Below are 26,729 nucleotides of genomic sequence, written 5' to 3'. Positions count from 1 at the left end.
GAGATTGGACTGGGACACCAGGGTGGTGTGAAGGAGCTTACAGAGCCCGGATAGCTCAGTCGGTAGAGCATCAGACTTTTAATCTGAGGGTCCAGGGTTCAAGTCCCTGTTCGGGCGTGACCTATTTAATGCCAAAGGGTTTGCAGCATTTCGTCGAGTGTAAACCCAACGGAATTTTGAGTGTCACTGAGATTTCTGGAATTTGTCAAAAAGCTCAAAGTGTTTGCAACATTTCGTCGAGTGTAAACCCAATGGAATTTTGAGTGTCACTGAAATTTCTGCAATTGGTCAAAAAGCTCAAAGGGTTTGCAGCATTTTGTCGAGTGCAAACCCACCGGAATTTTGAGTGTCAGTGAGATTTCTGCAATTGGTCAAAAAGCTCAAAGGGTTTGCAGCATTTTTTCGAGTGCAAACCCACCGGAATTTTGAGTGTCAGTGAGATTTCTGAAAATTGTCAAAAAGCCTGTGTTCCCAATTGAACACAACACCGAGAGCAGAGTACATTTCCAGGAACAGAGATGGCTAGGCCTACTCTATGTTTGGATTATTTCTTGTCTGCAATGCAAGTCAACCTCATCTTGTTTGTATAAAATGCATGACCCCGACGTGATTTGAACACGCAACCTTCTGATCTGGAGTCAGACGCGCTACCGTTGCGCCACGAGGTCCTATAAGGAAAGACCCTGGGTTTTTTGGCACGACACTTTAGCATGACTCTACATACATTTTCTGACGCTCAGAACAGAGAATCAGTGATTTTGTGACTGTTTGAAGTGGGTATTTCCTGCGACACAACGTGACCGAAGGCCGACTGCACAGAGCCTGGATAGCTCAGTCGGTAGAGCATCAGACTTTTAATCTGAGGGTCCAGGGTTCAAGTCCCTGTTCAGGCGAAGAGTATCTCAACCTTGCAGTTCAGCATGGGCCCTTTATATATCCCTCTTCCGGGGAAGCGTTGAAATGTTCCCACATTTCGACTGGATTCCAAATTTAACACAAAACTCCATGAAATGCCCCCTGTAGCCTCACACATTTGTTTATTCTGTATGTTATCCATGAAATGCTGACAAGTTGAAATTTTACTGCCACAGAGTTCATGCAATACGTTACTTTTGTTTTTCACACTGACGTTAATATGGACTTTTCACAGGTATACACGCAGATCAGCACACCCACAATGGAAGCTGTGACTTTCGGAACTCTCTCACGTTGTCTGTAGATGCTCTCCCACCGACACAGCTATTGGGGTCTTTGAAATGTCTTGATTTTGTCAAAACTTTGACCCTGATCCCAAGGAAACACAACACTTCATGTTGATGCCTCATTGCTTTGTTGATTCCATGGCAAATCCATTCATTGCAGGAATATAGAGATTGGACTGGGACACCAGGGTGGTGTGAAGGAGCTTACAGAGCCCGGATAGCTCAGTCGGTAGAGCATCAGACTTTTAATCTGAGGGTCCAGGGTTCAAGTCCCTGTTCGGGCGTGACCTATTTAATGCCAAAGGGATTGCAGCATTTCGTCGAGTGTAAACCCAACGGAATTTTGAGTGTCACTGAGATTTCTGGAATTTGTCAAAAAGCTCAAAGTGTTTGCAGCATTTCGTCGAGTGTAAACCCAATGGAATTTTGAGTGTCACTGAAATTTCTGCAATTGGTCAAAAAGCTCAAAGGGTTTGCAGCATTTTGTCGAGTGCAAACCCACCGGAATTTTGAGTGTCAGTGAGATTTCTGCAATTGGTCAAAAAGCTCAAAGGGTTTGCAGCATTTTTTCGAGTGCAAACCCACCGGAATTTTGAGTGTCAGTGAGATTTCTGAAAATTGTCATAAAGCCTGTGTTCCCAATTGAACACAACACCGAGAGCAGAGTACATTTCCAGGAACAGGGATGGCTAGGCCTACTCTATGTTTGGATTATTTCTTGTCTGCAATGCAAGTCAACCTCATCTTGTTTGTATAAAACGCATGACCCCGACGTGATTTGAACACGCAACCTTCTGATCTGGAGTCAGACGCGCTACCGTTGCGCCACGAGGTCCTATAAGGAAAGGCCCTGGGTTTTTTGGCACGACACTTTAACATTTTCTGACGCTCAGAACAGAGAATCAGTGATTTTGTGACTGTTTGAAGTGGGTATTTCCTGCGACACAACGTGACGAAGGCCGACTGCACAGAGCCTGGATAGCTCAGTCGGTAGAGCATCAGACTTTTAATCTGAGGGTCCAGGGTTCAAGTCCCTGTTCAGGCGAAGAGTGTCTCAACCTTGCAGTTCAACATGGGCCCTTTATATATCCCACTTCCGGGGAAAGCGTTGAAATGTTCCCACATTTCGACTGGATTCCAAATTTAACACAAAACTCCATGAAATGCCCCCTGTAGCCTCACACATTTGTTTATTCTGTATGTTATCCATGAAATGCTGACAAGTTGAAATTTTACTGCCACAGAGTTCATGCAATACGTTACTTTTGTTTTTCACACTGACGTTAATATGGACTTTTCACAGGTATACACGCAGATCAGCACACCCACAATGGAAGCTGTGACTTTCGGAACTCTCTCACGTTGTCTGTAGATGCTCTCCCACCGACACAGCTATTGGGGTCTTTGAAATGTCTTGAATTTGTCAAAACTTTGACCCTGATCCCAAGGAAACACAACACTTCATGTTGATGCCTCATTGCTTTGTTGATTCCATGGCAAATCCATTCATTGCAGGAATATAGAGATTGGACTGGGACACCAGGGTGGTGTGAAGGAGCTTACAGAGCCCGGATAGCTCAGTCGGTAGAGCATCAGACTTTTAATCTGAGGGTCCAGGGTTCAAGTCCCTGTTCGGGCGTGACCTATTTAATGCCAAAGGGTTTGCAGCATTTCGTCGAGTGTAAACCCAACGGAATTTTGAGTGTCACTGAGATTTCTGGAATTTGTCAAAAAGCTCAAAGTGTTTGCAACATTTCGTCGAGTGTAAACCCAATGGAATTTTGAGTGTCACTGAAATTTCTGCAATTGGTCAAAAAGCTCAAAGGGTTTGCAGCATTTTGTCGAGTGCAAACCCACCGGAATTTTGAGTGTCAGTGAGATTTCTGCAATTGGTCAAAAAGCTCAAAGGGTTTGCAGCATTTTTTCGAGTGCAAACCCACCGGAATTTTGAGTGTCAGTGAGATTTCTGAAAATTGTCATAAAGCCTGTGTTCCCAATTGAACACAACACCGAGAGCAGAGTACATTTCCAGGAACAGGGATGGCTAGGCCTACTCTATGTTTGGATTATTTCTTGTCTGCAATGCAAGTCAACCTCATCTTGTTTGTATAAAACGCATGACCCCGACGTGATTTGAACACGCAACCTTCTGATCTGGAGTCAGACGCGCTACCGTTGCGCCACGAGGTCCTATAAGGAAAGGCCCTGGGTTTTTTGGCACGACACTTTAACATTTTCTGACGCTCAGAACAGAGAATCAGTGATTTTGTGACTGTTTGAAGTGGGTATTTCCTGCGACACAACGTGACGAAGGCCGACTGCACAGAGCCTGGATAGCTCAGTCGGTAGAGCATCAGACTTTTAATCTGAGGGTCCAGGGTTCAAGTCCCTGTTCAGGCGAAGAGTGTCTCAACCTTGCAGTTCAACATGGGCCCTTTATATATCCCACTTCCGGGAAAGCGTTGAAATGTTCCCACATTTCGACTGGATTCCAAATTTAACACAAAACTCCATGAAATGCCCCCTGTAGCCTCACACATTTGTTTATTCTGTATGTTATCCATGAAATGCTGACAAGTTGAAATTTTACTGCCACAGAGTTCATGCAATACGTTACTTTTGTTTTTCACACTGACGTTAATATGGACTTTTCACAGGTATACACGCAGATCAGCACACCCACAATGGAAGCTGTGACTTTCGGAACTCTCTCACGTTGTCTGTAGATGCTCTCCCACCGACACAGCTATTGGGGTCTTTGAAATGTCTTGAATTTGTCAAAACTTTGACCCTGATCCCAAGGAAACACAACACTTCATGTTGATGCCTCATTGCTTTGTTGATTCCATGGCAAATCCATTCATTGCAGGAATATAGAGATTGGACTGGGACACCAGGGTGGTGTGAAGGAGCTTACAGAGCCCGGATAGCTCAGTCGGTAGAGCATCAGACTTTTAATCTGAGGGTCCAGGGTTCAAGTCCCTGTTCGGGCGTGACCTATTTAATGCCAAAGGGTTTGCAGCATTTCGTCGAGTGTAAACCCAACGGAATTTTGAGTGTCACTGAGATTTCTGGAATTTGTCAAAAAGCTCAAAGTGTTTGCAACATTTCGTCGAGTGTAAACCCAATGGAATTTTGAGTGTCACTGAAATTTCTGCAATTGGTCAAAAAGCTCAAAGGGTTTGCAGCATTTTGTCGAGTGCAAACCCACCGGAATTTTGAGTGTCAGTGAGATTTCTGCAATTGGTCAAAAAGCTCAAAGGGTTTGCAGCATTTTTTCGAGTGCAAACCCACCGGAATTTTGAGTGTCAGTGAGATTTCTGAAAATTGTCATAAAGCCTGTGTTCCCAATTGAACACAACACCGAGAGCAGAGTACATTTCCAGGAACAGGGATGGCTAGGCCTACTCTATGTTTGGATTATTTCTTGTCTGCAATGCAAGTCAACCTCATCTTGTTTGTATAAAACGCATGACCCCGACGTGATTTGAACACGCAACCTTCTGATCTGGAGTCAGACGCGCTACCGTTGCGCCACGAGGTCCTATAAGGAAAGGCCCTGGGTTTTTTGGCACGACACTTTAGCATGACTCTACATACATTTTCTGGCCCTCAGAACAGAGAATCAGTGATTTTGTGACTGTTTGAAGTGGGTATTTCCTGCGACACAACGTGACCAAGGCCGACTGCACACAGCCTGGATAGCTCAGTCGGTAGAGCATCAGACTTTTAATCTGAGGGTCCAGGGTTCAAGTCCCTGTTCAGGCGAAGAGTATCTTAACCTTGCAGTTCAGCATGGGCCCTTTATATATCCCTCTTCCGGGGAAGCTTTGGAATGTTCCCACATTTCGACTGGATTCCAAATTTAACACAAAACTCCATGAAATGCCCCCTGTAGCCTCACACATTTGTTTATTCTGTATGTTATCCATGAAATGCTGACAAGTTGAAATTTTACTGCCACAGAGTTCATGCAATACGTTACTTTAGTTTTTCACACTGACATTAATATGGACTTTTCACAGGTATACACGCAGATCAGCACACCCACAATGGAAGCTGTGACTTTCGGAACTCTCTCACGTTGTCTGTAGATGCTCTCCCACCGACACAGCTATTGGGGTCTTTGAAATGTCTTGAATTTGTCAAAACTTTGACCCTGATCCCAAGGAAACACAACACTTCATGTTGATGCCTCATTGCTTTGTTGATTCCATGGCAAATCCATTCATTGCAGGAATATAGAGATTGGACTGGGACACCAGGGTGGTGTGAAGGAGCTTACAGAGCCCGGATAGCTCAGTCGGTAGAGCATCAGACTTTTAATCTGAGGGTCCAGGGTTCAAGTCCCTGTTCGGGCGTGACCTATTTAATGCCAAAGGGTTTGCAGCATTTCGTCGAGTGTAAACCCAACGGAATTTTGAGTGTCACTGAGATTTCTGGAATTTGTCAAAAAGCTCAAAGTGTTTGCAACATTTCGTCGAGTGTAAACCCAATGGAATTTTGAGTGTCACTGAAATTTCTGCAATTGGTCAAAAAGCTCAAAGGGTTTGCAGCATTTTGTCGAGTGCAAACCCACCGGAATTTTGAGTGTCAGTGAGATTTCTGCAATTGGTCAAAAAGCTCAAAGGGTTTGCAGCATTTTTTCGAGTGCAAACCCACCGGAATTTTGAGTGTCAGTGAGATTTCTGAAAATTGTCATAAAGCCTGTGTTCCCAATTGAACACAACACCGAGAGCAGAGTACATTTCCAGGAACAGGGATGGCTAGGCCTACTCTATGTTTGGATTATTTCTTGTCTGCAATGCAAGTCAACCTCATCTTGTTTGTATAAAACGCATGACCCCGACGTGATTTGAACACGCAACCTTCTGATCTGGAGTCAGACGCGCTACCGTTGCGCCACGAGGTCCTATAAGGAAAGGCCCTGGGTTTTTTGGCACGACACTTTAACATTTTCTGACGCTCAGAACAGAGAATCAGTGATTTTGTGACTGTTTGAAGTGGGTATTTCCTGCGACACAACGTGACGAAGGCCGACTGCACAGAGCCTGGATAGCTCAGTCGGTAGAGCATCAGACTTTTAATCTGAGGGTCCAGGGTTCAAGTCCCTGTTCAGGCGAAGAGTGTCTCTAACCTTGCAGTTCAAGCATGGGCCCTTTATATATCCCATCTTCCGGGGAAAGCGTTGAATGTTCCCACATTTCGACTGGATTCCAAATTTAACACAAAACTCCATGAAATGCCCCCTGTAGCCTCACACATTTGTTTATTCTGTATGTTATCCATGAAATGCTGACAAGTTGAAATTTTACTGCCACAGAGTTCATGCAATACGTTACTTTTGTTTTTCACACTGACGTTAATATGGACTTTTCACAGGTATACACGCAGATCAGCACACCCACAATGGAAGCTGTGACTTTGTGACTTTCGGAACTCTCTCACGTTGTCTGTAGATGCTCTCCCACCGACACAGCTATTGGGGTCTTTGAAATGTCTTGAATTTGTCAAAACTTTGACCCTGATCCCAAGGAAACACAACACTTCATGTTGATGCCTCATTGCTTTGTTGATTCCATGGCAAATCCATTCATTGCAGGAATATAGAGATTGGACTGGGACACCAGGGTGGTGTGAAGGAGCTTACAGAGCCCGGATAGCTCAGTCGGTAGAGCATCAGACTTTTAATCTGAGGGTCCAGGGTTCAAGTCCCTGTTCGGGCGTGACCTATTTAATGCCAAAGGGTTTGCAGCATTTCGTCGAGTGTAAACCCAACGGAATTTTGAGTGTCACTGAGATTTCTGGAATTTGTCAAAAAGCTCAAAGTGTTTGCAACATTTCGTCGAGTGTAAACCCAATGGAATTTTGAGTGTCACTGAAATTTCTGCAATTGGTCAAAAAGCTCAAAGGGTTTGCAGCATTTTGTCGAGTGCAAACCCACCGGAATTTTGAGTGTCAGTGAGATTTCTGCAATTGGTCAAAAAGCTCAAAGGGTTTGCAGCATTTTGTCGAGTGCAAACCCACCTGGAATTTTGAGTGTCAGTGAGATTTCTGAAAATTGTCATAAAGCCTGTGTTCCCAATTGAACACAACACCGAGAGCAGAGTACATTTCCAGGAACAGGGATGGCTAGGCCTACTCTATGTTTGGATTATTTCTTGTCTGCAATGCAAGTCAACCTCATCTTGTTTGTATAAAACGCATGACCCCGACGTGATTTGAACACGCAACCTTCTGATCTGGAGTCAGACGCGCTACCGTTGCGCCACGAGGTCCTATAAGGAAAGGCCCTGGGTTTTTTGGCACGACACTTTAGCATGACTCTACATACATTTTCTGGCCCTCAGAACAGAGAATCAGTGATTTTGTGACTGTTTGAAGTGGGTATTTCCTGCGACACAACGTGACCGAAGGCAGACTGCACAGAGCCTGGATAGCTCAGTCGGTAGAGCATCAGACTTTTAATCTGAGGGTCCAGGGTTCAAGTCCCTGTTCAGGCGAAGAGTATCTCAACCTTGCAGTTCAGCATGGGCCATTTATATATCCCTCTTCCGGGGAAGCTTTGGAATGTTCCCACATTTCGACTGGATTCCAAATTTAACACAAAACTCCATGAAATGCCCCCTGTAGCCTCACACATTTGTTTATTCTGTATGTTATCCATGAAATGCTGACAAGTTGAAATTTTACTGCCACAGAGTTCATGCAATACGTTACTTTAGTTTTTCACACTGACATTAATATGGACTTTTCACAGGTATACACGCAGATCAGCACACCCACAATGGAAGCTGTGACTTTCGGAACTCTCTCACGTTGTCTGTAGATGCTCTCCCACCGACACAGCTATTGGGGTCTTTGAAATGTCTTGAATTTGTCAAAACTTTGACCCTGATCCCAAGGAAACACAACACTTCATGTTGATGCCTCATTGCTTTGTTGATTCCATGGCAAATCCATTCATTGCAGGAATATAGAGATTGGACTGGGACACCAGGGTGGTGTGAAGGAGCTTACAGAGCCCGGATAGCTCAGTCGGTAGAGCATCAGACTTTTAATCTGAGGGTCCAGGGTTCAAGTCCCTGTTCGGGCGTGACCTATTTAATGCCAAAGGGTTTGCAGCATTTCGTCGAGTGTAAACCCAACGGAATTTTGAGTGTCACTGAGATTTCTGGAATTTGTCAAAAAGCTCAAAGTGTTTGCAGCATTTCGTCGAGTGTAAACCCAATGGAATTTTGAGTGTCACTGAAATTTCTGCAATTGGTCAAAAAGCTCAAAGGGTTTGCAGCATTTTGTCGAGTGCAAACCCACCGGAATTTTGAGTGTCAGTGAGATTTCTGAAAATTGTCATAAAGCCTGTGTTCCCAATTGAACACAACACCGAGAGCAGAGTACATTTCCAGGAACAGGGATGGCTAGGCCTACTCTATGTTTGGATTATTTCTTGTCTGCAATGCAAGTCAACCTCATCTTGTTTGTATAAAACGCATGACCCCGACGTGATTTGAACACGCAACCTTCTGATCTGGAGTCAGACGCGCTACCGTTGCGCCACGAGGTCCTATAAGGAAAGGCCCTGGGTTTTTTGGCACGACACTTTAGCATGACTCTACATACATTTTCTGACCCTCAGAACAGAGAATCAGTGATTTTGTGACTGTTTGAAGTGGGTATTTCCTGCGACACAACGTGACGAAGGCCGACTGCACAGAGCCCGGATAGCTCAGTCGGTAGAGCATCAGACTTTTAATCTGAGGGTCCAGGGTTCAAGTCCCTGTTCAGGCGAAGAGTATCTCTACCTTGCAGTTCAGCATGGGCCCTTTATATATCCCTCTTCCGGGGAAGCTTTGGAATGTTCCCACATTTCGACTGGATTCCAAATTTAACACAAAACTCCATGAAATGCCCCCTGTAGCCTCACACATTTGTTTATTCTGTATGTTATCCATGAAATGCTGACAAGTTGAAATTTTACTGCCACAGAGTTCATGCAATACGTTACTTTTAGTTTTTCACACTGACGTTAATATGGACTTTTCACAGGTATACACGCAGATCAGCACACCCACAATGGAAGCTGTGACTTTCGGAACTCTCTCACGTTGTCTGTAGATGCTCTCCCACCGACACAGCTATTGGGGTCTTTGAAATGTCTTGAATTTGTCAAAACTTTGACCCTGATCCCAAGGAAACACAACACTTCATGTTGATGCCTCATTGCTTTGTTGATTCCATGGCAAATCCATTCATTGCAGGAATATAGAGATTGGACTGGGACACCAGGGTGGTGTGAAGGAGCTTACAGAGCCCGGATAGCTCAGTCGGTAGAGCATCAGACTTTTAATCTGAGGGTCCAGGGTTCAAGTCCCTGTTCGGGCGTGACCTATTTAATGCCAAAGGGTTTGCAGCATTTCGTCGAGTGTAAACCCAACGGAATTTTGAGTGTCACTGAGATTTCTGGAATTTGTCAAAAAGCTCAAAGTGTTTGCAACATTTCGTCGAGTGTAAACCCAATGGAATTTTGAGTGTCACTGAAATTTCTGCAATTGGTCAAAAAGCTCAAAGGGTTTGCAGCATTTTGTCGAGTGCAAACCCACCGGAATTTTGAGTGTCAGTGAGATTTCTGCAATTGGTCAAAAAGCTCAAAGGGTTTGCAGCATTTTGTCGAGTGCAAACCCACTGGAATTTTGAGTGTCAGTGAGATTTCTGAAAATTGTCATAAAGCCTGTGTTCCCAATTGAACACAACACCGAGAGCAGAGTACATTTCCAGGAACAGGGATGGCTAGGCCTACTCTATGTTTGGATTATTTCTTGTCTGCAATGCAAGTCAACCTCATCTTGTTTGTATAAAACGCATGACCCCGACGTGATTTGAACACGCAACCTTCTGATCTGGAGTCAGACGCGCTACCGTTGCGCCACGAGGTCCTATAAGGAAAGGCCCTGGGTTTTTTGGCACGACACTTTAGCATGACTCTACATACATTTTCTGACCCTCAGAACAGAGAATCAGTGATTTTGTGACTGTTTGAAGTGGGTATTTCCTGCGACACAACGTGACGAAGGCCGACTGCACAGAGCCTGGATAGCTCAGTCGGTAGAGCATCAGACTTTTAATCTGAGGGTCCAGGGTTCAAGTCCCTGTTCAGGCGAAGAGTATCTCAACCTTGCAGTTCAAGCATGGGCCCTTTATATATCCCTCTTCCGGGGAAGCTTTGGAATGTTCCCACATTTCGACTGGATTCCAAATTTAACACAAAACTCCATGAAATGCCCCCTGTAGCCTCACACATTTGTTTATTCTGTATGTTATCCATGAAATGCTGACAAGTTGAAATTTTACTGCCACAGAGTTCATGCAATACGTTACTTTTGTTTTTCACACTGACATTAATATGGACTTTTCACAGGTATACACGCAGATCAGCACACCCACAATGGAAGCTGTGACTTTCGGAACTCTCTCACGTTGTCTGTAGATGCTCTCCCACCGACACAGCTATTGGGGTCTTTGAAATGTCTTGAATTTGTCAAAACTTTGACCCTGATCCCAAGGAAACACAACACTTCATGTTGATGCCTCATTGCTTTGTTGATTCCATGGCAAATCCATTCATTGCAGGAATATAGAGATTGGACTGGGACACCAGGGTGGTGTGAAGGAGCTTACAGAGCCCGGATAGCTCAGTCGGTAGAGCATCAGACTTTTAATCTGAGGGTCCAGGGTTCAAGTCCCTGTTCGGGCGTGACCTATTTAATGCCAAAGGGTTTGCAGCATTTCGTCGAGTGTAAACCCAACGGAATTTTGAGTGTCACTGAGATTTCTGGAATTTGTCAAAAAGCTCAAAGTGTTTGCAACATTTCGTCGAGTGTAAACCCAATGGAATTTTGAGTGTCACTGAAATTTCTGCAATTGGTCAAAAAGCTCAAAGGGTTTGCAGCATTTTGTCGAGTGCAAACCCACCGGAATTTTGAGTGTCAGTGAGATTTCTGCAATTGGTCAAAAAGCTCAAAGGGTTTGCAGCATTTTGTCGAGTGCAAACCCACCTGGAATTTTGAGTGTCAGTGAGATTTCTGAAAATTGTCATAAAGCCTGTGTTCCCAATTGAACACAACACCGAGAGCAGAGTACATTTCCAGGAACAGGGATGGCTAGGCCTACTCTATGTTTGGATTATTTCTTGTCTGCAATGCAAGTCAACCTCATCTTGTTTGTATAAAACGCATGACCCCGACGTGATTTGAACACGCAACCTTCTGATCTGGAGTCAGAAGCGCTACCGTTGCGCCACGAGGTCCTATAAGGAAAGACCCTGGGTTTTTTGGCACGACACTTTAGCATGACTACATACATTTTCTGACGCTCAGAACAGAGAATCAGTGATTTTGTGACTGTTTGAAGTGGGTATTTCCTGCGACACAACGTGACCAAGGCAGACTGCACACAGCCTGGATAGCTCAGTCGGTAGAGCATCAGACTTTTAATCTGAGGGTCCAGGGTTCAAGTCCCTGTTCAGGCGAAGAGTATCTTAACCTTGCAGTTCAGCATGGGCCCTTTATATATCCCTCTTCCGGGAAAGCGTTGAAATGTTCCCACATTTCGACTGGATTCCAAATTAAACCCAAAACTCCATGAAATGCCCCCTGTAGCCTCACACATTTGTTTATTCTGTATGTTATCCATGAAATGCTGACAAGTTGAAATTTTACTGCCACAGAGTTCATGCAATACGTTACTTTTAGTTTTTCACACTGACGTTAATATGGACTTTTCACAGGTATACACGCAGATCAGCACACCCACAATGGAAGCTGTGACTTTCGGAACTCTCTCACGTTGTCTGTAGATGCTCTCCCACCGACACAGCTATTGGGGTCTTTGAAATGTCTTGAATTTGTCAAAACTTTGACCCTGATCCCAAGGAAACACAACACTTCATGTTGATGCCTCATTGCTTTGTTGATTCCATGGCAAATCCATTCATTGCAGGAATATAGAGATTGGACTGGGACACCAGGGTGGTGTGAAGGAGCTTACAGAGCCCGGATAGCTCAGTCGGTAGAGCATCAGACTTTTAATCTGAGGGTCCAGGGTTCAAGTCCCTGTTCGGGCGTGACCTATTTAATGCCAAAGGGTTTGCAGCATTTCGTCGAGTGTAAACCCAACGGAATTTTGAGTGTCACTGAGATTTCTGGAATTTGTCAAAAAGCTCAAAGTGTTTGCAACATTTCGTCGAGTGTAAACCCAATGGAATTTTGAGTGTCACTGAAATTTCTGCAATTGGTCAAAAAGCTCAAAGGGTTTGCAGCATTTTGTCGAGTGCAAACCCACCGGAATTTTGAGTGTCAGTGAGATTTCTGCAATTGGTCAAAAAGCTCAAAGGGTTTGCAGCATTTTTTCGAGTGCAAACCCACCGGAATTTTGAGTGTCAGTGAGATTTCTGAAAATTGTCATAAAGCCTGTGTTCCCAATTGAACACAACACCGAGAGCAGAGTACATTTCCAGGAACAGGGATGGCTAGGCCTACTCTATGTTTGGATTATTTCTTGTCTGCAATGCAAGTCAACCTCATCTTGTTTGTATAAAACGCATGACCCCGACGTGATTTGAACACGCAACCTTCTGATCTGGAGTCAGACGCGCTACCGTTGCGCCACGAGGTCCTACAAGGAAAGGCCCTGGGTTTTTTGGCACGACACTTTAGCATGACTCTACATACATTTTCTGACCCTCAGAACAGAGAATCAGTGATTTTGTGACTGTTTGAAGTGGGTATTTCCTGCGACACAACGTGACGAAGGCCGACTGCACAGAGCCTGGATAGCTCAGTCGGTAGAGCATCAGACTTTTAATCTGAGGGTCCAGGGTTCAAGTCCCTGTTCAGGCGAAGAGTATCTCTACCTTGCAGTTCAGCATGGGCCCTTTATATATCCCTCTTCCGGGGAAGCTTTGGAATGTTCCCACATTTCGACTGGATTCCAAATTTAACACAAAACTCCATGAAATGCCCCCTGTAGCCTCACACATTTGTTTATTCTGTATGTTATCCATGAAATGCTGACAAGTTGAAATTTTACTGCCACAGAGTTCATGCAATACGTTACTTTTAGTTTTTCACACTGACGTTAATATGGACTTTTCACAGGTATACACGCAGATCAGCACACCCACAATGGAAGCTGTGACTTTCGGAACTCTCTCACGTTGTCTGTAGATGCTCTCCCACCGACACAGCTATTGGGGTCTTTGAAATGTCTTGAATTTGTCAAAACTTTGACCCTGATCCCAAGGAAACACAACACTTCATGTTGATGCCTCATTGCTTTGTTGATTCCATGGCAAATCCATTCATTGCAGGAATATAGAGATTGGACTGGGACACCAGGGTGGTGTGAAGGAGCTTACAGAGCCCGGATAGCTCAGTCGGTAGAGCATCAGACTTTTAATCTGAGGGTCCAGGGTTCAAGTCCCTGTTCGGGCGTGACCTATTTAATGCCAAAGGGTTTGCAGCATTTCGTCGAGTGTAAACCCAACGGAATTTTGAGTGTCACTGAGATTTCTGGAATTTGTCAAAAAGCTCAAAGTGTTTGCAACATTTCGTCGAGTGTAAACCCAATGGAATTTTGAGTGTCACTGAAATTTCTGCAATTGGTCAAAAAGCTCAAAGGGTTTGCAGCATTTTGTCGAGTGCAAACCCACCGGAATTTTGAGTGTCAGTGAGATTTCTGCAATTGGTCAAAAAGCTCAAAGGGTTTGCAGCATTTTGTCGAGTGCAAACCCACCTGGAATTTTGAGTGTCAGTGAGATTTCTGAAAATTGTCAAAAAGCCTGTGTTCCCAATTGAACACAACACCGAGAGCAGAGTACATTTCCAGGAACAGAGATGGCTAGGCCTACTCTATGTTTGGATTATTTCTTGTCTGCAATGCAAGTCAACCTCATCTTGTTTGTATAAAACGCATGACCCCGACGTGATTTGAACACGCAACCTTCTGATCTGGAGTCAGACGCGCTACCGTTGCGCCACGAGGTCCTATAAGGAAAGGCCCTGGGTTTTTTGGCACGACACTTTAGCATGACTCTACATACATTTTCTGACGCTCAGAACAGAGAATCAGTGATTTTGTGACTGTTTGAAGTGGGTATTTCCTGCGACACAACGTGACGAAGGCCGACTGCACAGAGCCTGGATAGCTCAGTCGGTAGAGCATCAGACTTTTAATCTGAGGGTCCAGGGTTCAAGTCCCTGTTCAGGCGAAGAGTAGTCTCAACCTTGCAGTTCAGCATGGGCCCTTTATATATCCCTCTTCCGGGGAAGCTTTGGAATGTTCCCACATTTCGACTGGATTCCAAATTTAACACAAAACTCCATGAAATGCCCCCTGTAGCCTCACACATTTGTTTATTCTGTATGTTATCCATGAAATGCTGACAAGTTGAAATTTTACTGCCACAGAGTTCATGCAATACGTTACTTTAGTTTTTCACACTGACAGTTAATATGGACTTTTCACAGGTATACACGCAGATCAGCACACCCACAATGGAAGCTGTGACTTTCGGAACTCTCTCACGTTGTCTGTAGATGCTCTCCCACCGACACAGCTATTGGGGTCTTTGAAATGTCTTGAATTTGTCAAAACTTTGACCCTGATCCCAAGGAAACACAACACTTCATGTTGATGCCTCATTGCTTTGTTGATTCCATGGCAAATCCATTCATTGCAGGAATATAGAGATTGGACTGGGACACCAGGGTGGTGTGAAGGAGCTTACAGAGCCCGGATAGCTCAGTCGGTAGAGCATCAGACTTTTAATCTGAGGGTCCAGGGTTCAAGTCCCTGTTCGGGCGTGACCTATTTAATGCCAAAGGGATTGCAGCATTTCGTCGAGTGTAAACCCAACGGAATTTTGAGTGTCACTGAGATTTCTGGAATTTGTCAAAAAGCTCAAAGTGTTTGCAGCATTTCGTCGAGTGTAAACCCAATGGAATTTTGAGTGTCACTGAAATTTCTGCAATTGGTCAAAAAGCTCAAAGGGTTTGCAGCATTTTGTCGAGTGCAAACCCACCGGAATTTTGAGTGTCAGTGAGATTTCTGCAATTGGTCAAAAAGCTCAAAGGGTTTGCAGCATTTTGTCGAGTGCAAACCCACCTGGAATTTTGAGTGTCAGTGAGATTTCTGAAAATTGTCATAAAGCCTGTGTTCCCAATTGAACACAACACCGAGAGCAGAGTACATTTCCAGGAACAGGGATGGCTAGGCCTACTCTATGTTTGGATTATTTCTTGTCTGCAATGCAAGTCAACCTCATCTTGTTTGTATAAAATGCATGACCCCGACGTGATTTGAACACGCAACCTTCTGATCTGGAGTCAGACGCGCTACCGTTGCGCCACGAGGTCCTATAAGGAAAGACCCTGGGTTTTTTGGCACGACACTTTAGCATGACTCTACATACATTTTCTGACGCTCAGAACAGAGAATCAGTGATTTTGTGACTGTTTGAAGTGGGTATTTCCTGCGACACAACGTGACCAAGGCAGACTGCACACAGCCTGGATAGCTCAGTCGGTAGAGCATCAGACTTTTAATCTGAGGGTCCAGGGTTCAAGTCCCTGTTCAGGCGAAGAGTATCTCTACCTTGCAGTTCAGCATGGGCCATTTATATATCCCTCTTCCGGGGAAGCTTTGGAATGTTCCCACATTTCGACTGGATTCCAAATTTAACACAAAACTCCATGAAATGCCCCCTGTAGCCTCACACATTTGTTTATTCTGTATGTTATCCATGAAATGCTGACAAGTTGAAATTTTACTGCCACAGAGTTCATGCAATACGTTACTTTTAGTTTTTCACACTGACATTAATATGGACTTTTCACAGGTATACACGCAGATCAGCACACCCACAATGGAAGCTGTGACTTTCGGAACTCTCTCACGTTGTCTGTAGATGCTCTCCCACCGACACGGCTATTGGGGTCTTTGAAATGTCTTGAATTTGTCAAAACTTTGACCCTGATCCCAAGGAAACACAACACTTCATGTTGATGCCTCATTGCTTTGTTGATTCCATGGCAAATCCATTCATTGCAGGAATATAGAGATTGGACTGGGACACCAGGGTGGTGTGAAGGAGCTTACAGAGCCCGGATAGCTCAGTCGGTAGAGCATCAGACTTTTAATCTGAGGGTCCAGGGTTCAAGTCCCTGTTCGGGCGTGACCTATTTAATGCCAAAGGGTTTGCAGCATTTTGTCGAGTGCAAACCCACTGGAATTTTGAGTGTCAGTGAGATTTCTGGAATTTGTCAAAAATCTCAGTGTTTGCAGCATTTCGTCGAGTGTAAACCCAATGGAATTTTGAGTGTCACTGAAATTTCTGCAATTGGTCAAAAAGCTCAAAGGGTTTGCAGCATTTTGTCGAGTGCAAACCCACCGGAATTTTGAGTGTCAGTGAGATTTCTGCAATTGGTCAAAAAGCTCAAAGGGTTTGCAGCATTTTGTCGAGTGCAAACCCACCGGAATTTTGAGTGTCAGTGAGATTTCTGAAAATTGTCAAAAAGCCTGTGTTCCCAATTGAACACAACACCGAGAGCAGAGTACATTTCCAGGAACAGAGATGGCTAGGCCTACTCTATGTTTGGATTATTTCTTGTCTGCAATGCAAGTCAACCTCATCTTGTTTGTATAAAATGCATGACCCCGACGTGATTTGAACACGCAACCTTCTGATCTGGAGTCAGACGCGCTACCGTTGCGCCACGAGGTCCTATAAGGAAAGACCCTGGGTTTTTTGGCACGACACTTTAGCATGACTCTACATACATTTTCTGACGCTCAGAACAGAGAATCAGTGATTTTGTGACTGTTTGAAGTGGGTATTTCCTGCGACACAACGTGACCAAGGCAGACTGCACACAGCCTGGATAGCTCAGTCGGTAGAGCATCAGACTTTTAATCTGAGGGTCCAGGGTTCAAGTCCCTGTTCAGGCGAAGAGTATCTTAACCTTGCAGTTCAGCATGGGCCCTTTATATATCCCTCTTCCGGGAAAGCGTTGAAATGTTCCCACATTTCGACTGGATTCCAAATTAAACCCAAAACTCCATGAAATGCCCCCTGTAGCCTCACACATTTGTTTATTCTGTATGTTATCCATGAAATGCTGACAAGTTGAAATTTTACTGCCACAGAGTTCATGCAATACGTTACTTTAGTTTTTCACACTGACATTAATATGGACTTTTCACAGGTATACACGCAGATCAGCACACCCACAATGGAAGCTGTGACTTTCGGAACTCTCTCACGTTGTCTGTAGATGCTCTCCCACCGACACAGCTATTGGGGTCTTTGAAATGTCTTGAATTTGTCAAAACTTTGACCCTGATCCCAAGGAAACACAACACTTCATGTTGATGCCTCATTGCTTTGTTGATTCCATGGCAAATCCATTCATTGCAGGAATATAGAGATTGGACTGGGACACCAGGGTGGTGTGAAGGAGCTTACAGAGCCCGGATAGCTCAGTCGGTAGAGCATCAGACTTTTAATCTGAGGGTCCAGGGTTCAAGTCCCTGTTCGGGCGTGACCTATTTAATGCCAAAGGGTTTGCAGCATTTCGTCGAGTGTAAACCCAACGGAATTTTGAGTGTCACTGAGATTTCTGGAATTTGTCAAAAAGCTCAAAGTGTTTGCAACATTTCGTCGAGTGTAAACCCAATGGAATTTTGAGTGTCACTGAAATTTCTGCAATTGGTCAAAAAGCTCAAAGGGTTTGCAGCATTTTGTCGAGTGCAAACCCACCGGAATTTTGAGTGTCAGTGAGATTTCTGCAATTGGTCAAAAAGCTCAAAGGGTTTGCAGCATTATTTCGAGTGCAAACCCACCGGAATTTTGAGTGTCAGTGAGATTTCTGAAAATTGTCATAAAGCCTGTGTTCCCAATTGAACACAACACCGAGAGCAGAGTACATTTCCAGGAACAGGGATGGCTAGGCCTACTCTATGTTTGGATTATTTCTTGTCTGCAATGCAAGTCAACCTCATCTTGTTTGTATAAAACGCATGACCCCGACGTGATTTGAACACGCAACCTTCTGATCTGGAGTCAGACGCGCTACCGTTGCGCCACGAGGTCCTACTAGGAAAGGCCCTGGGTTTTTTGGCACGACACTTTAGCATGACTCTACATACATTTTCTGACCCTCAGAACAGAGAATCAGTGATTTTGTGACTGTTTGAAGTGGGTATTTCCTGCGACACCACGTGACCAAGGCAGACTGCACCGAGCCTGGATAGCTCAGTCGGTAGAGCATCAGACTTTTAATCTGAGGGTCCAGGGTTCAAGTCCCTGTTCAGGCGAAGAGTATCTCAACCTTGCAGTTCAGCATGGGCCCTTTATATATCCCTCTTCCGGGGAAGCTTTGGAATGTTCCCACATTTCGACTGGATTCCAAATTTAACACAAAACTCCATGAAATGCCCCCTGTAGCCTCACACATTTGTTTATTCTGTATGTTATCCATGAAATGCTGACAAGTTGAAATTTTACTGCCACAGAGTTCATGCAATACGTTACTTTAGTTTTTCACACTGACATTAATATGGACTTTTCACAGGTATACAAGCAGATCAGCACACCCACAATGGAAGCTGTGACTTTCGGAACTCTCTCACGTTGTCTGTAGATGCTCTCCCACCGACACAGCTATTGGGGTCTTTGAAATGTCTTGAATTTGTCAAAACTTTGACCCTGATCCCAAGGAAACACAACACTTCATGTTGATGCCTCATTGCTTTGTTGATTCCATGGCAAATCCATTCATTGCAGGAATATAGAGATTGGACTGGGACACCAGGGTGGTGTGAAGGAGCTTACAGAGCCCGGATAGCTCAGTCGGTAGAGCATCAGACTTTTAATCTGAGGGTCCAGGGTTCAAGTCCCTGTTCGGGCGTGACCTATTTAATGCCAAAGGGTTTGCAGCATTTCGTCGAGTGTAAACCCAACGGAATTTTGAGTGTCACTGAGATTTCTGGAATTTGTCAAAAAGCTCAAAGTGTTTGCAACATTTCGTCGAGTGTAAACCCAATGGAATTTTGAGTGTCACTGAAATTTCTGCAATTGGTCAAAAAGCTCAAAGGGTTTGCAGCATTTTGTCGAGTGCAAACCCACCGGAATTTTGAGTGTCAGTGAGATTTCTGCAATTGGTCAAAAAGCTCAAAGGGTTTGCAGCATTTTGTCGAGTGCAAACCCACTGGAATTTTGAGTGTCAGTGAGATTTCTGAAAATTGTCATAAAGCCTGTGTTCCCAATTGAACACAACACCGAGAGCAGAGTACATTTCCAGGAACAGGGATGGCTAGGCCTACTCTATGTTTGGATTATTTCTTGTCTGCAATGCAAGTCAACCTCATCTTGTTTGTATAAAACGCATGACCCCGACGTGATTTGAACACGCAACCTTCTGATCTGGAGTCAGACGCGCTACCGTTGCGCCACGAGGTCCTACAAGGAAAGGCCCTGGGTTTTTTGGCACGACACTTTAGCATGACTCTACATACATTTTCTGACCCTCAGAACAGAGAATCAGTGATTTTGTGACTGTTTGAAGTGGGTATTTCCTGCGACACCACGTGACCAAGGCAGACTGCACCGAGCCTGGATAGCTCAGTCGGTAGAGCATCAGACTTTTAATCTGAGGGTCCAGGGTTCAAGTCCCTGTTCAGGCGAAGAGTATCTCTACCTTGCAGTTCAGCATGGGCCATTTATATATCCCTCTTCCGGGGAAGCTTTGGAATGTTCCCACATTTCGACTGGATTCCAAATTTAACACAAAACTCCATGAAATGCCCCCTGTAGCCTCACACATTTGTTTATTCTGTATGTTATCCATGAAATGCTGACAAGTTGAAATTTTACTGCCACAGAGTTCATGCAATACGTTACTTTAGTTTTTCACACTGACATTAATATGGACTTTTCACAGGTATACACGCAGATCAGCACACCCACAATGGAAGCTGTGACTTTCGGAACTCTCTCACGTTGTCTGTAGATGCTCTCCCACCGACACAGCTATTGGGGTCTTTGAAATGTCTTGAATTTGTCAAAACTTTGACCCTGATCCCAAGGAAACACAACACTTCATGTTGATGCCTCATTGCTTTGTTGATTCCATGGCAAATCCATTCATTGCAGGAATATAGAGATTGGACTGGGACACCAGGGTGGTGTGAAGGAGCTTACAGAGCCCGGATAGCTCAGTCGGTAGAGCATCAGACTTTTAATCTGAGGGTCCAGGGTTCAAGTCCCTGTTTCGGGCGTGACCTATTTAATGCCAAAGGGTTTGCAGCATTTCGTCGAGTGTAAACCCAACGGAATTTTGAGTGTCACTGAGATTTCTGGAATTTGTCAAAAATCTCAGTGTTTGCAGCATTTCGTCGAGTGTAAACCCAATGGAATTTTGAGTGTCACTGAAATTTCTGCAATTGGTCAAAAAGCTCAAAGGGTTTGCAGCATTTTGTCGAGTGCAAACCCACCGGAATTTTGAGTGTCAGTGAGATTTCTGCAATTGGTCAAAAAGCTCAAAGGGTTTGCAGCATTTTGTCGAGTGCAAACCCACTGGAATTTTGAGTGTCAGTGAGATTTCTGAAAATTGTCATAAAGCCTGTGTTCCCAATTGAACACAACACCGAGAGCAGAGTACATTTCCAGGAACAGGGATGGCTAGGCCTACTCTATGTTTGGATTATTTCTTGTCTGCAATGCAAGTCAACCTCATCTTGTTTGTATAAAACGCATGACCCCGACGTGATTTGAACACGCAACCTTCTGATCTGGAGTCAGACGCGCTACCGTTGCGCCACGAGGTCCTATAAGGAAAGGCCCTGGGTTTTTTGGCACGACACTTTAGCATGACTCTACATACATTTTCTGACCCTCAGAACAGAGAATCAGTGATTTTGTGACTGTTTGAAGTGGGTATTTCCTGCGACACCACGTGACCAAGGCAGACTGCACCGAGCCTGGATAGCTCAGTCGGTAGAGCATCAGACTTTTAATCTGAGGGTCCAGGGTTCAAGTCCCTGTTCAGGCGAAGAGTATCTCTACCTTGCAGTTCAGCATGGGCCATTTATATATCCCTCTTCCGGGGAAGCTTTGGAATGTTCCCACATTTCGACTGGATTCCAAATTTAACACAAAACTCCATGAAATGCCCCCTGTAGCCTCACACATTTGTTTATTCTGTATGTTATCCATGAAATGCTGACAAGTTGAAATTTTACTGCCACAGAGTTCATGCAATACGTTACTTTAGTTTTTCACACTGACATTAATATGGACTTTTCACAGGTATACACGCAGATCAGCACACCCACAATGGAAGCTGTGACTTTCGGAACTCTCTCACGTTGTCTGTAGATGCTCTCCCACCGACACAGCTATTGGGGTCTTTGAAATGTCTTGAATTTGTCAAAACTTTGACCCTGATCCCAAGGAAACACAACACTTCATGTTGATGCCTCATTGCTTTGTTGATTCCATGGCAAATCCATTCATTGCAGGAATATAGAGATTGGACTGGGACACCAGGGTGGTGTGAAGGAGCTTACCGAGCCCGGATAGCTCAGTCGGTAGAGCATCAGACTTTTAATCTGAGGGTCCAGGGTTCAAGTCCCTGTTCGGGCGTGACCTATTTAATGCCAAAGGGTTTGCAGCATTTCGTCGAGTGTAAACCCAACGGAATTTTGAGTGTCACTGAGATTTCTGGAATTTGTCAAAAAGCTCAAAGTGTTTGCAACATTTCGTCGAGTGTAAACCCAATGGAATTTTGAGTGTCACTGAAATTTCTGCAATTGGTCAAAAAGCTCAAAGGGTTTGCAGCATTTTGTCGAGTGCAAACCCACCGGAATTTTGAGTGTCAGTGAGATTTCTGCAATTGGTCAAAAAGCTCAAAGGGTTTGCAGCATTTTGTCGAGTGCAAACCCACTGGAATTTTGAGTGTCAGTGAGATTTCTGAAAATTGTCATAAAGCCTGTGTTCCCAATTGAACACAACACCGAGAGCAGAGTACATTTCCAGGAACAGGGATGGCTAGGCCTACTCTATGTTTGGATTATTTCTTGTCTGCAATGCAAGTCAACCTCATCTTGTTTGTATAAAACGCATGACCCCGACGTGATTTGAACACGCAACCTTCTGATCTGGAGTCAGACGCGCTACCGTTGCGCCACGAGGTCCTATAAGGAAAGGCCCTGGGTTTTTTGGCACGACACTTTAGCATGACTCTACATACATTTTCTGACCCTCAGAACAGAGAATCAGTGATTTTGTGACTGTTTGAAGTGGGTATTTCCTGCGACACAACGTGACCAAGGCAGACTGCACCGAGCCTGGATAGCTCAGTCGGTAGAGCATCAGACTTTTAATCTGAGGGTCCAGGGTTCAAGTCCCTGTTCGGGCGTGACCTATTTAATGCCAAAGGGTTTGCAGCATTTCGTCGAGTGTAAACCCAACGGAATTTTGAGTGTCACTGAGATTTCTGGAATTTGTCCTGGCCTCTGTCCCCCCACAAGGACCATTTTGCTTTGTGATTTGGTTGATTCTGTTTTGGTTAGGCGCATCCCTCAACACTAACACATTTTAAACTCATCCAGGCATCTCCACTCATATGCGTACTTTCACACTTTACAGGTTTGTTTTCCTTTGTAGTTTTGTACTTTGTTAGTTTTTAATAAACATTTGTTACTCCTTTAATGCCAATGTGTGGACTCCCTAGCTTGTCACCTTCTAAGAGCCGGGTTGTGACAATATAACCTTCAACATGCATCCAATCCAAGAATCTGGTCACTGACTGACCATAATTATTCAGCCCTCGATCCTTTATTAGTGACGGGAGATAGCACGGTAAGTCTGAGCTGTTTATTAGGTGCGATTCAGAAATGTAATGACATTATACACATTTGTGTGTGATTATTGTATGTCTTAGTCACAGTACTCATCATACCTCTATCAAAGTCATGTACAAGATCAGTTATAACTCATGAAGCGGCCGTAGTCTACACACGCACCAGAACGCTTCTGTTGTGTTACATACTAGGTTTATATAGGTACAATGCTGTGAAATATTTTTTTTCTAGACTTTATTCATCCATGTTTTTGTCAATATTTCCATGTCTTCAACAACTTTTCTGTTAATATGAATGAACAAACATTTATTTTGTGTTTGAAAAATGTTTTGCAACACAAAGTACATGCTCACAAGGATGTAAACAAATTTGTGCAAACAATTTTATGGAGATTTCTGGACACTGATCTCAAATCATAATGTTATCAACTCTCTGCATTTGTATTTCTTTCAATGTAGATTAGATGTTTGCTAGTGAATCCTTGATTAATGTGGATAGTTTCTGATATCCCTGGGAAGGGTTTGAGCAAGGGTCTGATATGACTACAAAATGGAAAGGTTCACCTATTCAACCCTTCCTTTTCTTTAGGAAACCTGCTCTGAGAAACTTGTCAGCTGATTATTAAAACCCTTGATTATGGATTTGGTTCCTGTTCAGGGCTATAACAATATTGTGAAGTGTCTGGCCCCTGAAAGGGGTTGATACATCTGTAAACAAAATTCTCTACTTTAACTTCTGAATTCACTGTAAAGAATACACAAAGCTAATTAAAAATATTTTATGGAGGTTGTGCTTATGTAAACAATAAATGCATTACATTCTGTTTCATAAATAAGTGAATGTACAGACGGGTGACGGATTAAAGGAAAAACCTAATCAAATGAGTGGAGGAAAATGATGAATGCAGATGCTGGCACACAGATCTACTGACAGAAGTAATAACCTATCAAGCCTTGAGGCATGTATAAAAATGCTGTGCAGGCGCAGTTAACCTCGATTTTGGATCAAGTTGGCAAGAGACATGGATCTAAGTCACTTTGAAGGAGGGTTCATTAATTGGATGGCACGGATAGCAGGGGCTTCAGTCACAAAGAATGCTCAGGTGGTTAATGTTTCAATAGGAACTGTGACATAAGTTAGATCTACATTTAGATCCATGGGACAGACATCACTAAATAGGTTTGGAAATGTATGTCAAAAGCACTCATTGAATGACTATGATGGCCTACAATGGGAAAATGGTTGAATCTGGTATAGGAGTTTTTGAGTGCACGTGTGTGTGTGTGTGTGTGTGCGCATGTGTGTGTGTGTGTGTGTGTGTGTGTGCGCACCTGTGTGTATGCGCGTGTGTGTGGTAGAATACAGTAACAATTTCAAATATCACTACTTTTCTTCTAAATGAAATGCTTATATTACAGAATGCATGGTTTTATACTCTAATGGCAGTGAGATAATGTATTTTTTGTGGTAATCTTTGACATATCCCGGACTCTAATCACCACCAAAGCCCCATGCCCCTTCTATTTATTTTTTGTAATAAATAATAAGGGAATTCAAACCATCAAACTGGCATTTAAAGGGTTAAAATCCTAAATAATAAATTAATGTATGAATATTTTATATCAGTTTATTGTACGTGTACATTTCTGTCCACGAAGGTGTCCAAAGGGTAGTCAATTTGAGGGGCGCACAAAGGTTAACTTTAACAATGTATTTAAAAAAATAATAATCTGTTAACAACTGTTATGTCAGGCAAAGGCCTACATTTTTAGGGTTATTACTCAACAGAAATGTTACAAAACATATTTGCCTTAAAACTTAACTTTCAACTCAACAGAAATAGCTAAATTACATAAGATATAGTGTGTAACAGTTAAAGTGGGGAGAACAAGTATTTGATACACTGCCGATTTTACAGGTTTTCCCACTTACAAAGCATGAAGTACTTACTAGACTGAGTAGTAAGTGACACATGTGTAAAGTCCTAATACAGGCCACTCTTTAGTGTAAAGCTTCGGTATTCATCTAGAAGTCCTTGTTATTTGGATAACAGTTTGACGCGTATGTAGTAATAATTTAAATCTTGTACAAGTAAGGGGAAGAAAAAGACGTCTTTAAACAACGTGGTAAATACAGGGACTGCAGCCCTCCTGTTGTAATTTAGAAAATTGTGAAATCCTTGGCATATGAGATCAAAAAGAGTTTGAAAATAGATGAATGTCACCATGAGATATTCCAAAATATTCCATTGTTCCAGAAGAAGATTTTTAGAGTTTTTTTTGATATACAGAAAATATGGAAAGAAATTCAAAGAAACACATTGGTCGTTGATTGTGTATTCAGAAATTGAAAAATGGAATGATAAATTCCTCAAAGATAGAATGAAAAAGAATGTGTTCGGGCGTCGGCTGAACAAATGGCTGAACTGGATAAGTTGGAAAAAGGAACAACATGTAAAGACACTCAAAGCCCATTGAAAAAGAAACCAGGACCAAGTCACTATTGTGGAATCATTGGACATTGGCAGGATGAGTGTTGCAAGAAGAAAAAGAACAAAAGGAAAACGACAGGATGCACAGACAGTTGGAACATGAGACATTTTGACCACATTCCTATCAGCAGCAAGGAAAGATCTCCCATGTATGGAATTCAGGAATCAAAGACAGAGGATTTCCTGGCAATACCGGGAACTGACATGAGCTTATAATCATTGATTAAGCATTTTAAATGTGTTTCCAAAAATGTATCGTACCTAAATATTACGTAGAGCTGGAACTTATCAAGGAAATCTGATCACTTCCCTTGATAATGACCATGCTTATTCCAGTGAATATTAATTCGAAAGCACTTTGATGGTATATAGTATGTTTTAATAAGCTTTTGAAATAGCCTGTTTTGAACATGTTTTAATAGGTATTCAAGGAATAGCCTGTTTTGTTGTGCTTTGTCATGTTCACTATGTAAATTTATCTTCTAGTTGGTCCCAAACCCAAGTGCAACCTGTCACCTTAACGACCCAATCCATGGCCATAATGTCTGGATTTAAGATAAGAAAAGAGGAGGTACAATGTGGTGGTTTAATGTTCAAAGAAACCATACTATCTAATTATTTGGAGGACAGTATTTTAAACTGCTGGTCACAATACATTTGTCTTTGACTCAAAATGTATTCCATATTAATAAATGTTGTTGTGTGCCAAAACAATGCTACTTAATACAATGGTCATTCATTGTTAAATACTTTTTGTTTCTTTGATAGTGTAAAAAGAAAATCAAGAAATTGGTGGCCATCCATTTTATAATCATTCACCCATTAAGCCCATTTGTTAAGACTGGAAGTTACAGACTATCGATTAAGTGTCAAATGAAAAAGGTTAGATCTAGGAAAAGGTTAGATCTAGGAATATCCTCACTCTGCCTACCTAACTTCTATGCAATCTGTGTTCTTGATTCTGAGGTTGTTTTCAGGGAGATGAAACAGTCAAGTGAGTTTATCTCTCTAAAATATGAATTATACAAGTCCATTGTAGCCAATAGTTGTAAAATAATCTTTGATTCTTTTGGACAAACCTTCCCTTGAATTGTGCACATAGTAAATGTAGCTAACAG

General features: G+C 43.2%; 43 non-coding genes across 43 annotated transcripts; 26 read left to right on the top strand and 17 right to left on the bottom strand.

Annotated features, from left to right (window-relative positions):
- Window positions 1-44: 44 nt before the first annotated feature.
- Window positions 45-117, top strand: trnak-uuu. The gene has a single exon. It is a non-coding gene; the product is annotated as a tRNA-Lys (tRNA).
- Window positions 118-596: 479 nt separating this feature from the next.
- On the bottom strand, window positions 597-668 carry trnaw-cca. The gene has a single exon. It is a non-coding gene; the product is annotated as a tRNA-Trp (tRNA).
- Window positions 669-1,413: 745 nt separating this feature from the next.
- Window positions 1,414-1,486, top strand: trnak-uuu. Its single transcript has one exon. It is a non-coding gene; the product is annotated as a tRNA-Lys (tRNA).
- Window positions 1,487-1,965: 479 nt separating this feature from the next.
- On the bottom strand, window positions 1,966-2,037 carry trnaw-cca. Its single transcript has one exon. It is a non-coding gene; the product is annotated as a tRNA-Trp (tRNA).
- Window positions 2,038-2,768: 731 nt separating this feature from the next.
- trnak-uuu lies at window positions 2,769-2,841 on the top strand. Its single transcript has one exon. It is a non-coding gene; the product is annotated as a tRNA-Lys (tRNA).
- A 479-nt stretch (window positions 2,842-3,320) lies between these two features.
- On the bottom strand, window positions 3,321-3,392 carry trnaw-cca. The gene has a single exon. It is a non-coding gene; the product is annotated as a tRNA-Trp (tRNA).
- A 730-nt stretch (window positions 3,393-4,122) lies between these two features.
- trnak-uuu lies at window positions 4,123-4,195 on the top strand. Its single transcript has one exon. It is a non-coding gene; the product is annotated as a tRNA-Lys (tRNA).
- A 479-nt stretch (window positions 4,196-4,674) lies between these two features.
- On the bottom strand, window positions 4,675-4,746 carry trnaw-cca. The gene has a single exon. It is a non-coding gene; the product is annotated as a tRNA-Trp (tRNA).
- A 744-nt stretch (window positions 4,747-5,490) lies between these two features.
- On the top strand, window positions 5,491-5,563 carry trnak-uuu. The gene has a single exon. It is a non-coding gene; the product is annotated as a tRNA-Lys (tRNA).
- A 479-nt stretch (window positions 5,564-6,042) lies between these two features.
- Window positions 6,043-6,114, bottom strand: trnaw-cca. Its single transcript has one exon. It is a non-coding gene; the product is annotated as a tRNA-Trp (tRNA).
- A 741-nt stretch (window positions 6,115-6,855) lies between these two features.
- trnak-uuu lies at window positions 6,856-6,928 on the top strand. The gene has a single exon. It is a non-coding gene; the product is annotated as a tRNA-Lys (tRNA).
- A 480-nt stretch (window positions 6,929-7,408) lies between these two features.
- On the bottom strand, window positions 7,409-7,480 carry trnaw-cca. The gene has a single exon. It is a non-coding gene; the product is annotated as a tRNA-Trp (tRNA).
- Window positions 7,481-7,632: 152 nt separating this feature from the next.
- trnak-uuu lies at window positions 7,633-7,705 on the top strand. Its single transcript has one exon. It is a non-coding gene; the product is annotated as a tRNA-Lys (tRNA).
- A 520-nt stretch (window positions 7,706-8,225) lies between these two features.
- Window positions 8,226-8,298, top strand: trnak-uuu. Its single transcript has one exon. It is a non-coding gene; the product is annotated as a tRNA-Lys (tRNA).
- Window positions 8,299-8,694: 396 nt separating this feature from the next.
- Window positions 8,695-8,766, bottom strand: trnaw-cca. The gene has a single exon. It is a non-coding gene; the product is annotated as a tRNA-Trp (tRNA).
- Window positions 8,767-9,511: 745 nt separating this feature from the next.
- trnak-uuu lies at window positions 9,512-9,584 on the top strand. Its single transcript has one exon. It is a non-coding gene; the product is annotated as a tRNA-Lys (tRNA).
- A 479-nt stretch (window positions 9,585-10,063) lies between these two features.
- trnaw-cca lies at window positions 10,064-10,135 on the bottom strand. The gene has a single exon. It is a non-coding gene; the product is annotated as a tRNA-Trp (tRNA).
- Window positions 10,136-10,286: 151 nt separating this feature from the next.
- Window positions 10,287-10,359, top strand: trnak-uuu. Its single transcript has one exon. It is a non-coding gene; the product is annotated as a tRNA-Lys (tRNA).
- Window positions 10,360-10,880: 521 nt separating this feature from the next.
- On the top strand, window positions 10,881-10,953 carry trnak-uuu. The gene has a single exon. It is a non-coding gene; the product is annotated as a tRNA-Lys (tRNA).
- A 480-nt stretch (window positions 10,954-11,433) lies between these two features.
- Window positions 11,434-11,505, bottom strand: trnaw-cca. The gene has a single exon. It is a non-coding gene; the product is annotated as a tRNA-Trp (tRNA).
- A 149-nt stretch (window positions 11,506-11,654) lies between these two features.
- Window positions 11,655-11,727, top strand: trnak-uuu. The gene has a single exon. It is a non-coding gene; the product is annotated as a tRNA-Lys (tRNA).
- A 521-nt stretch (window positions 11,728-12,248) lies between these two features.
- trnak-uuu lies at window positions 12,249-12,321 on the top strand. The gene has a single exon. It is a non-coding gene; the product is annotated as a tRNA-Lys (tRNA).
- Window positions 12,322-12,800: 479 nt separating this feature from the next.
- Window positions 12,801-12,872, bottom strand: trnaw-cca. The gene has a single exon. It is a non-coding gene; the product is annotated as a tRNA-Trp (tRNA).
- Window positions 12,873-13,023: 151 nt separating this feature from the next.
- Window positions 13,024-13,096, top strand: trnak-uuu. The gene has a single exon. It is a non-coding gene; the product is annotated as a tRNA-Lys (tRNA).
- Window positions 13,097-13,617: 521 nt separating this feature from the next.
- On the top strand, window positions 13,618-13,690 carry trnak-uuu. Its single transcript has one exon. It is a non-coding gene; the product is annotated as a tRNA-Lys (tRNA).
- A 480-nt stretch (window positions 13,691-14,170) lies between these two features.
- Window positions 14,171-14,242, bottom strand: trnaw-cca. Its single transcript has one exon. It is a non-coding gene; the product is annotated as a tRNA-Trp (tRNA).
- Window positions 14,243-14,393: 151 nt separating this feature from the next.
- trnak-uuu lies at window positions 14,394-14,466 on the top strand. Its single transcript has one exon. It is a non-coding gene; the product is annotated as a tRNA-Lys (tRNA).
- A 522-nt stretch (window positions 14,467-14,988) lies between these two features.
- trnak-uuu lies at window positions 14,989-15,061 on the top strand. Its single transcript has one exon. It is a non-coding gene; the product is annotated as a tRNA-Lys (tRNA).
- Window positions 15,062-15,541: 480 nt separating this feature from the next.
- trnaw-cca lies at window positions 15,542-15,613 on the bottom strand. The gene has a single exon. It is a non-coding gene; the product is annotated as a tRNA-Trp (tRNA).
- Window positions 15,614-15,764: 151 nt separating this feature from the next.
- trnak-uuu lies at window positions 15,765-15,837 on the top strand. Its single transcript has one exon. It is a non-coding gene; the product is annotated as a tRNA-Lys (tRNA).
- Window positions 15,838-16,358: 521 nt separating this feature from the next.
- On the top strand, window positions 16,359-16,431 carry trnak-uuu. Its single transcript has one exon. It is a non-coding gene; the product is annotated as a tRNA-Lys (tRNA).
- A 477-nt stretch (window positions 16,432-16,908) lies between these two features.
- Window positions 16,909-16,980, bottom strand: trnaw-cca. Its single transcript has one exon. It is a non-coding gene; the product is annotated as a tRNA-Trp (tRNA).
- A 151-nt stretch (window positions 16,981-17,131) lies between these two features.
- trnak-uuu lies at window positions 17,132-17,204 on the top strand. The gene has a single exon. It is a non-coding gene; the product is annotated as a tRNA-Lys (tRNA).
- Window positions 17,205-17,724: 520 nt separating this feature from the next.
- Window positions 17,725-17,797, top strand: trnak-uuu. The gene has a single exon. It is a non-coding gene; the product is annotated as a tRNA-Lys (tRNA).
- Window positions 17,798-18,276: 479 nt separating this feature from the next.
- trnaw-cca lies at window positions 18,277-18,348 on the bottom strand. The gene has a single exon. It is a non-coding gene; the product is annotated as a tRNA-Trp (tRNA).
- A 151-nt stretch (window positions 18,349-18,499) lies between these two features.
- Window positions 18,500-18,572, top strand: trnak-uuu. The gene has a single exon. It is a non-coding gene; the product is annotated as a tRNA-Lys (tRNA).
- A 520-nt stretch (window positions 18,573-19,092) lies between these two features.
- On the top strand, window positions 19,093-19,165 carry trnak-uuu. Its single transcript has one exon. It is a non-coding gene; the product is annotated as a tRNA-Lys (tRNA).
- Window positions 19,166-19,644: 479 nt separating this feature from the next.
- trnaw-cca lies at window positions 19,645-19,716 on the bottom strand. The gene has a single exon. It is a non-coding gene; the product is annotated as a tRNA-Trp (tRNA).
- Window positions 19,717-19,867: 151 nt separating this feature from the next.
- trnak-uuu lies at window positions 19,868-19,940 on the top strand. Its single transcript has one exon. It is a non-coding gene; the product is annotated as a tRNA-Lys (tRNA).
- Window positions 19,941-21,011: 1,071 nt separating this feature from the next.
- trnaw-cca lies at window positions 21,012-21,083 on the bottom strand. Its single transcript has one exon. It is a non-coding gene; the product is annotated as a tRNA-Trp (tRNA).
- Window positions 21,084-21,234: 151 nt separating this feature from the next.
- trnak-uuu lies at window positions 21,235-21,307 on the top strand. Its single transcript has one exon. It is a non-coding gene; the product is annotated as a tRNA-Lys (tRNA).
- Window positions 21,308-21,827: 520 nt separating this feature from the next.
- On the top strand, window positions 21,828-21,900 carry trnak-uuu. Its single transcript has one exon. It is a non-coding gene; the product is annotated as a tRNA-Lys (tRNA).
- Window positions 21,901-22,379: 479 nt separating this feature from the next.
- trnaw-cca lies at window positions 22,380-22,451 on the bottom strand. Its single transcript has one exon. It is a non-coding gene; the product is annotated as a tRNA-Trp (tRNA).
- Window positions 22,452-26,729: the final 4,278 nt, after the last annotated feature.

The sequence above is a fragment of the Esox lucius genome, chromosome 17 (genome assembly GCF_011004845.1).
Source record: "Esox lucius isolate fEsoLuc1 chromosome 17, fEsoLuc1.pri, whole genome shotgun sequence".
Taxonomy (NCBI): domain Eukaryota; kingdom Metazoa; phylum Chordata; class Actinopteri; order Esociformes; family Esocidae; genus Esox; species Esox lucius.
This window is presented reverse-complemented; position numbering and strand designations above follow the sequence as displayed.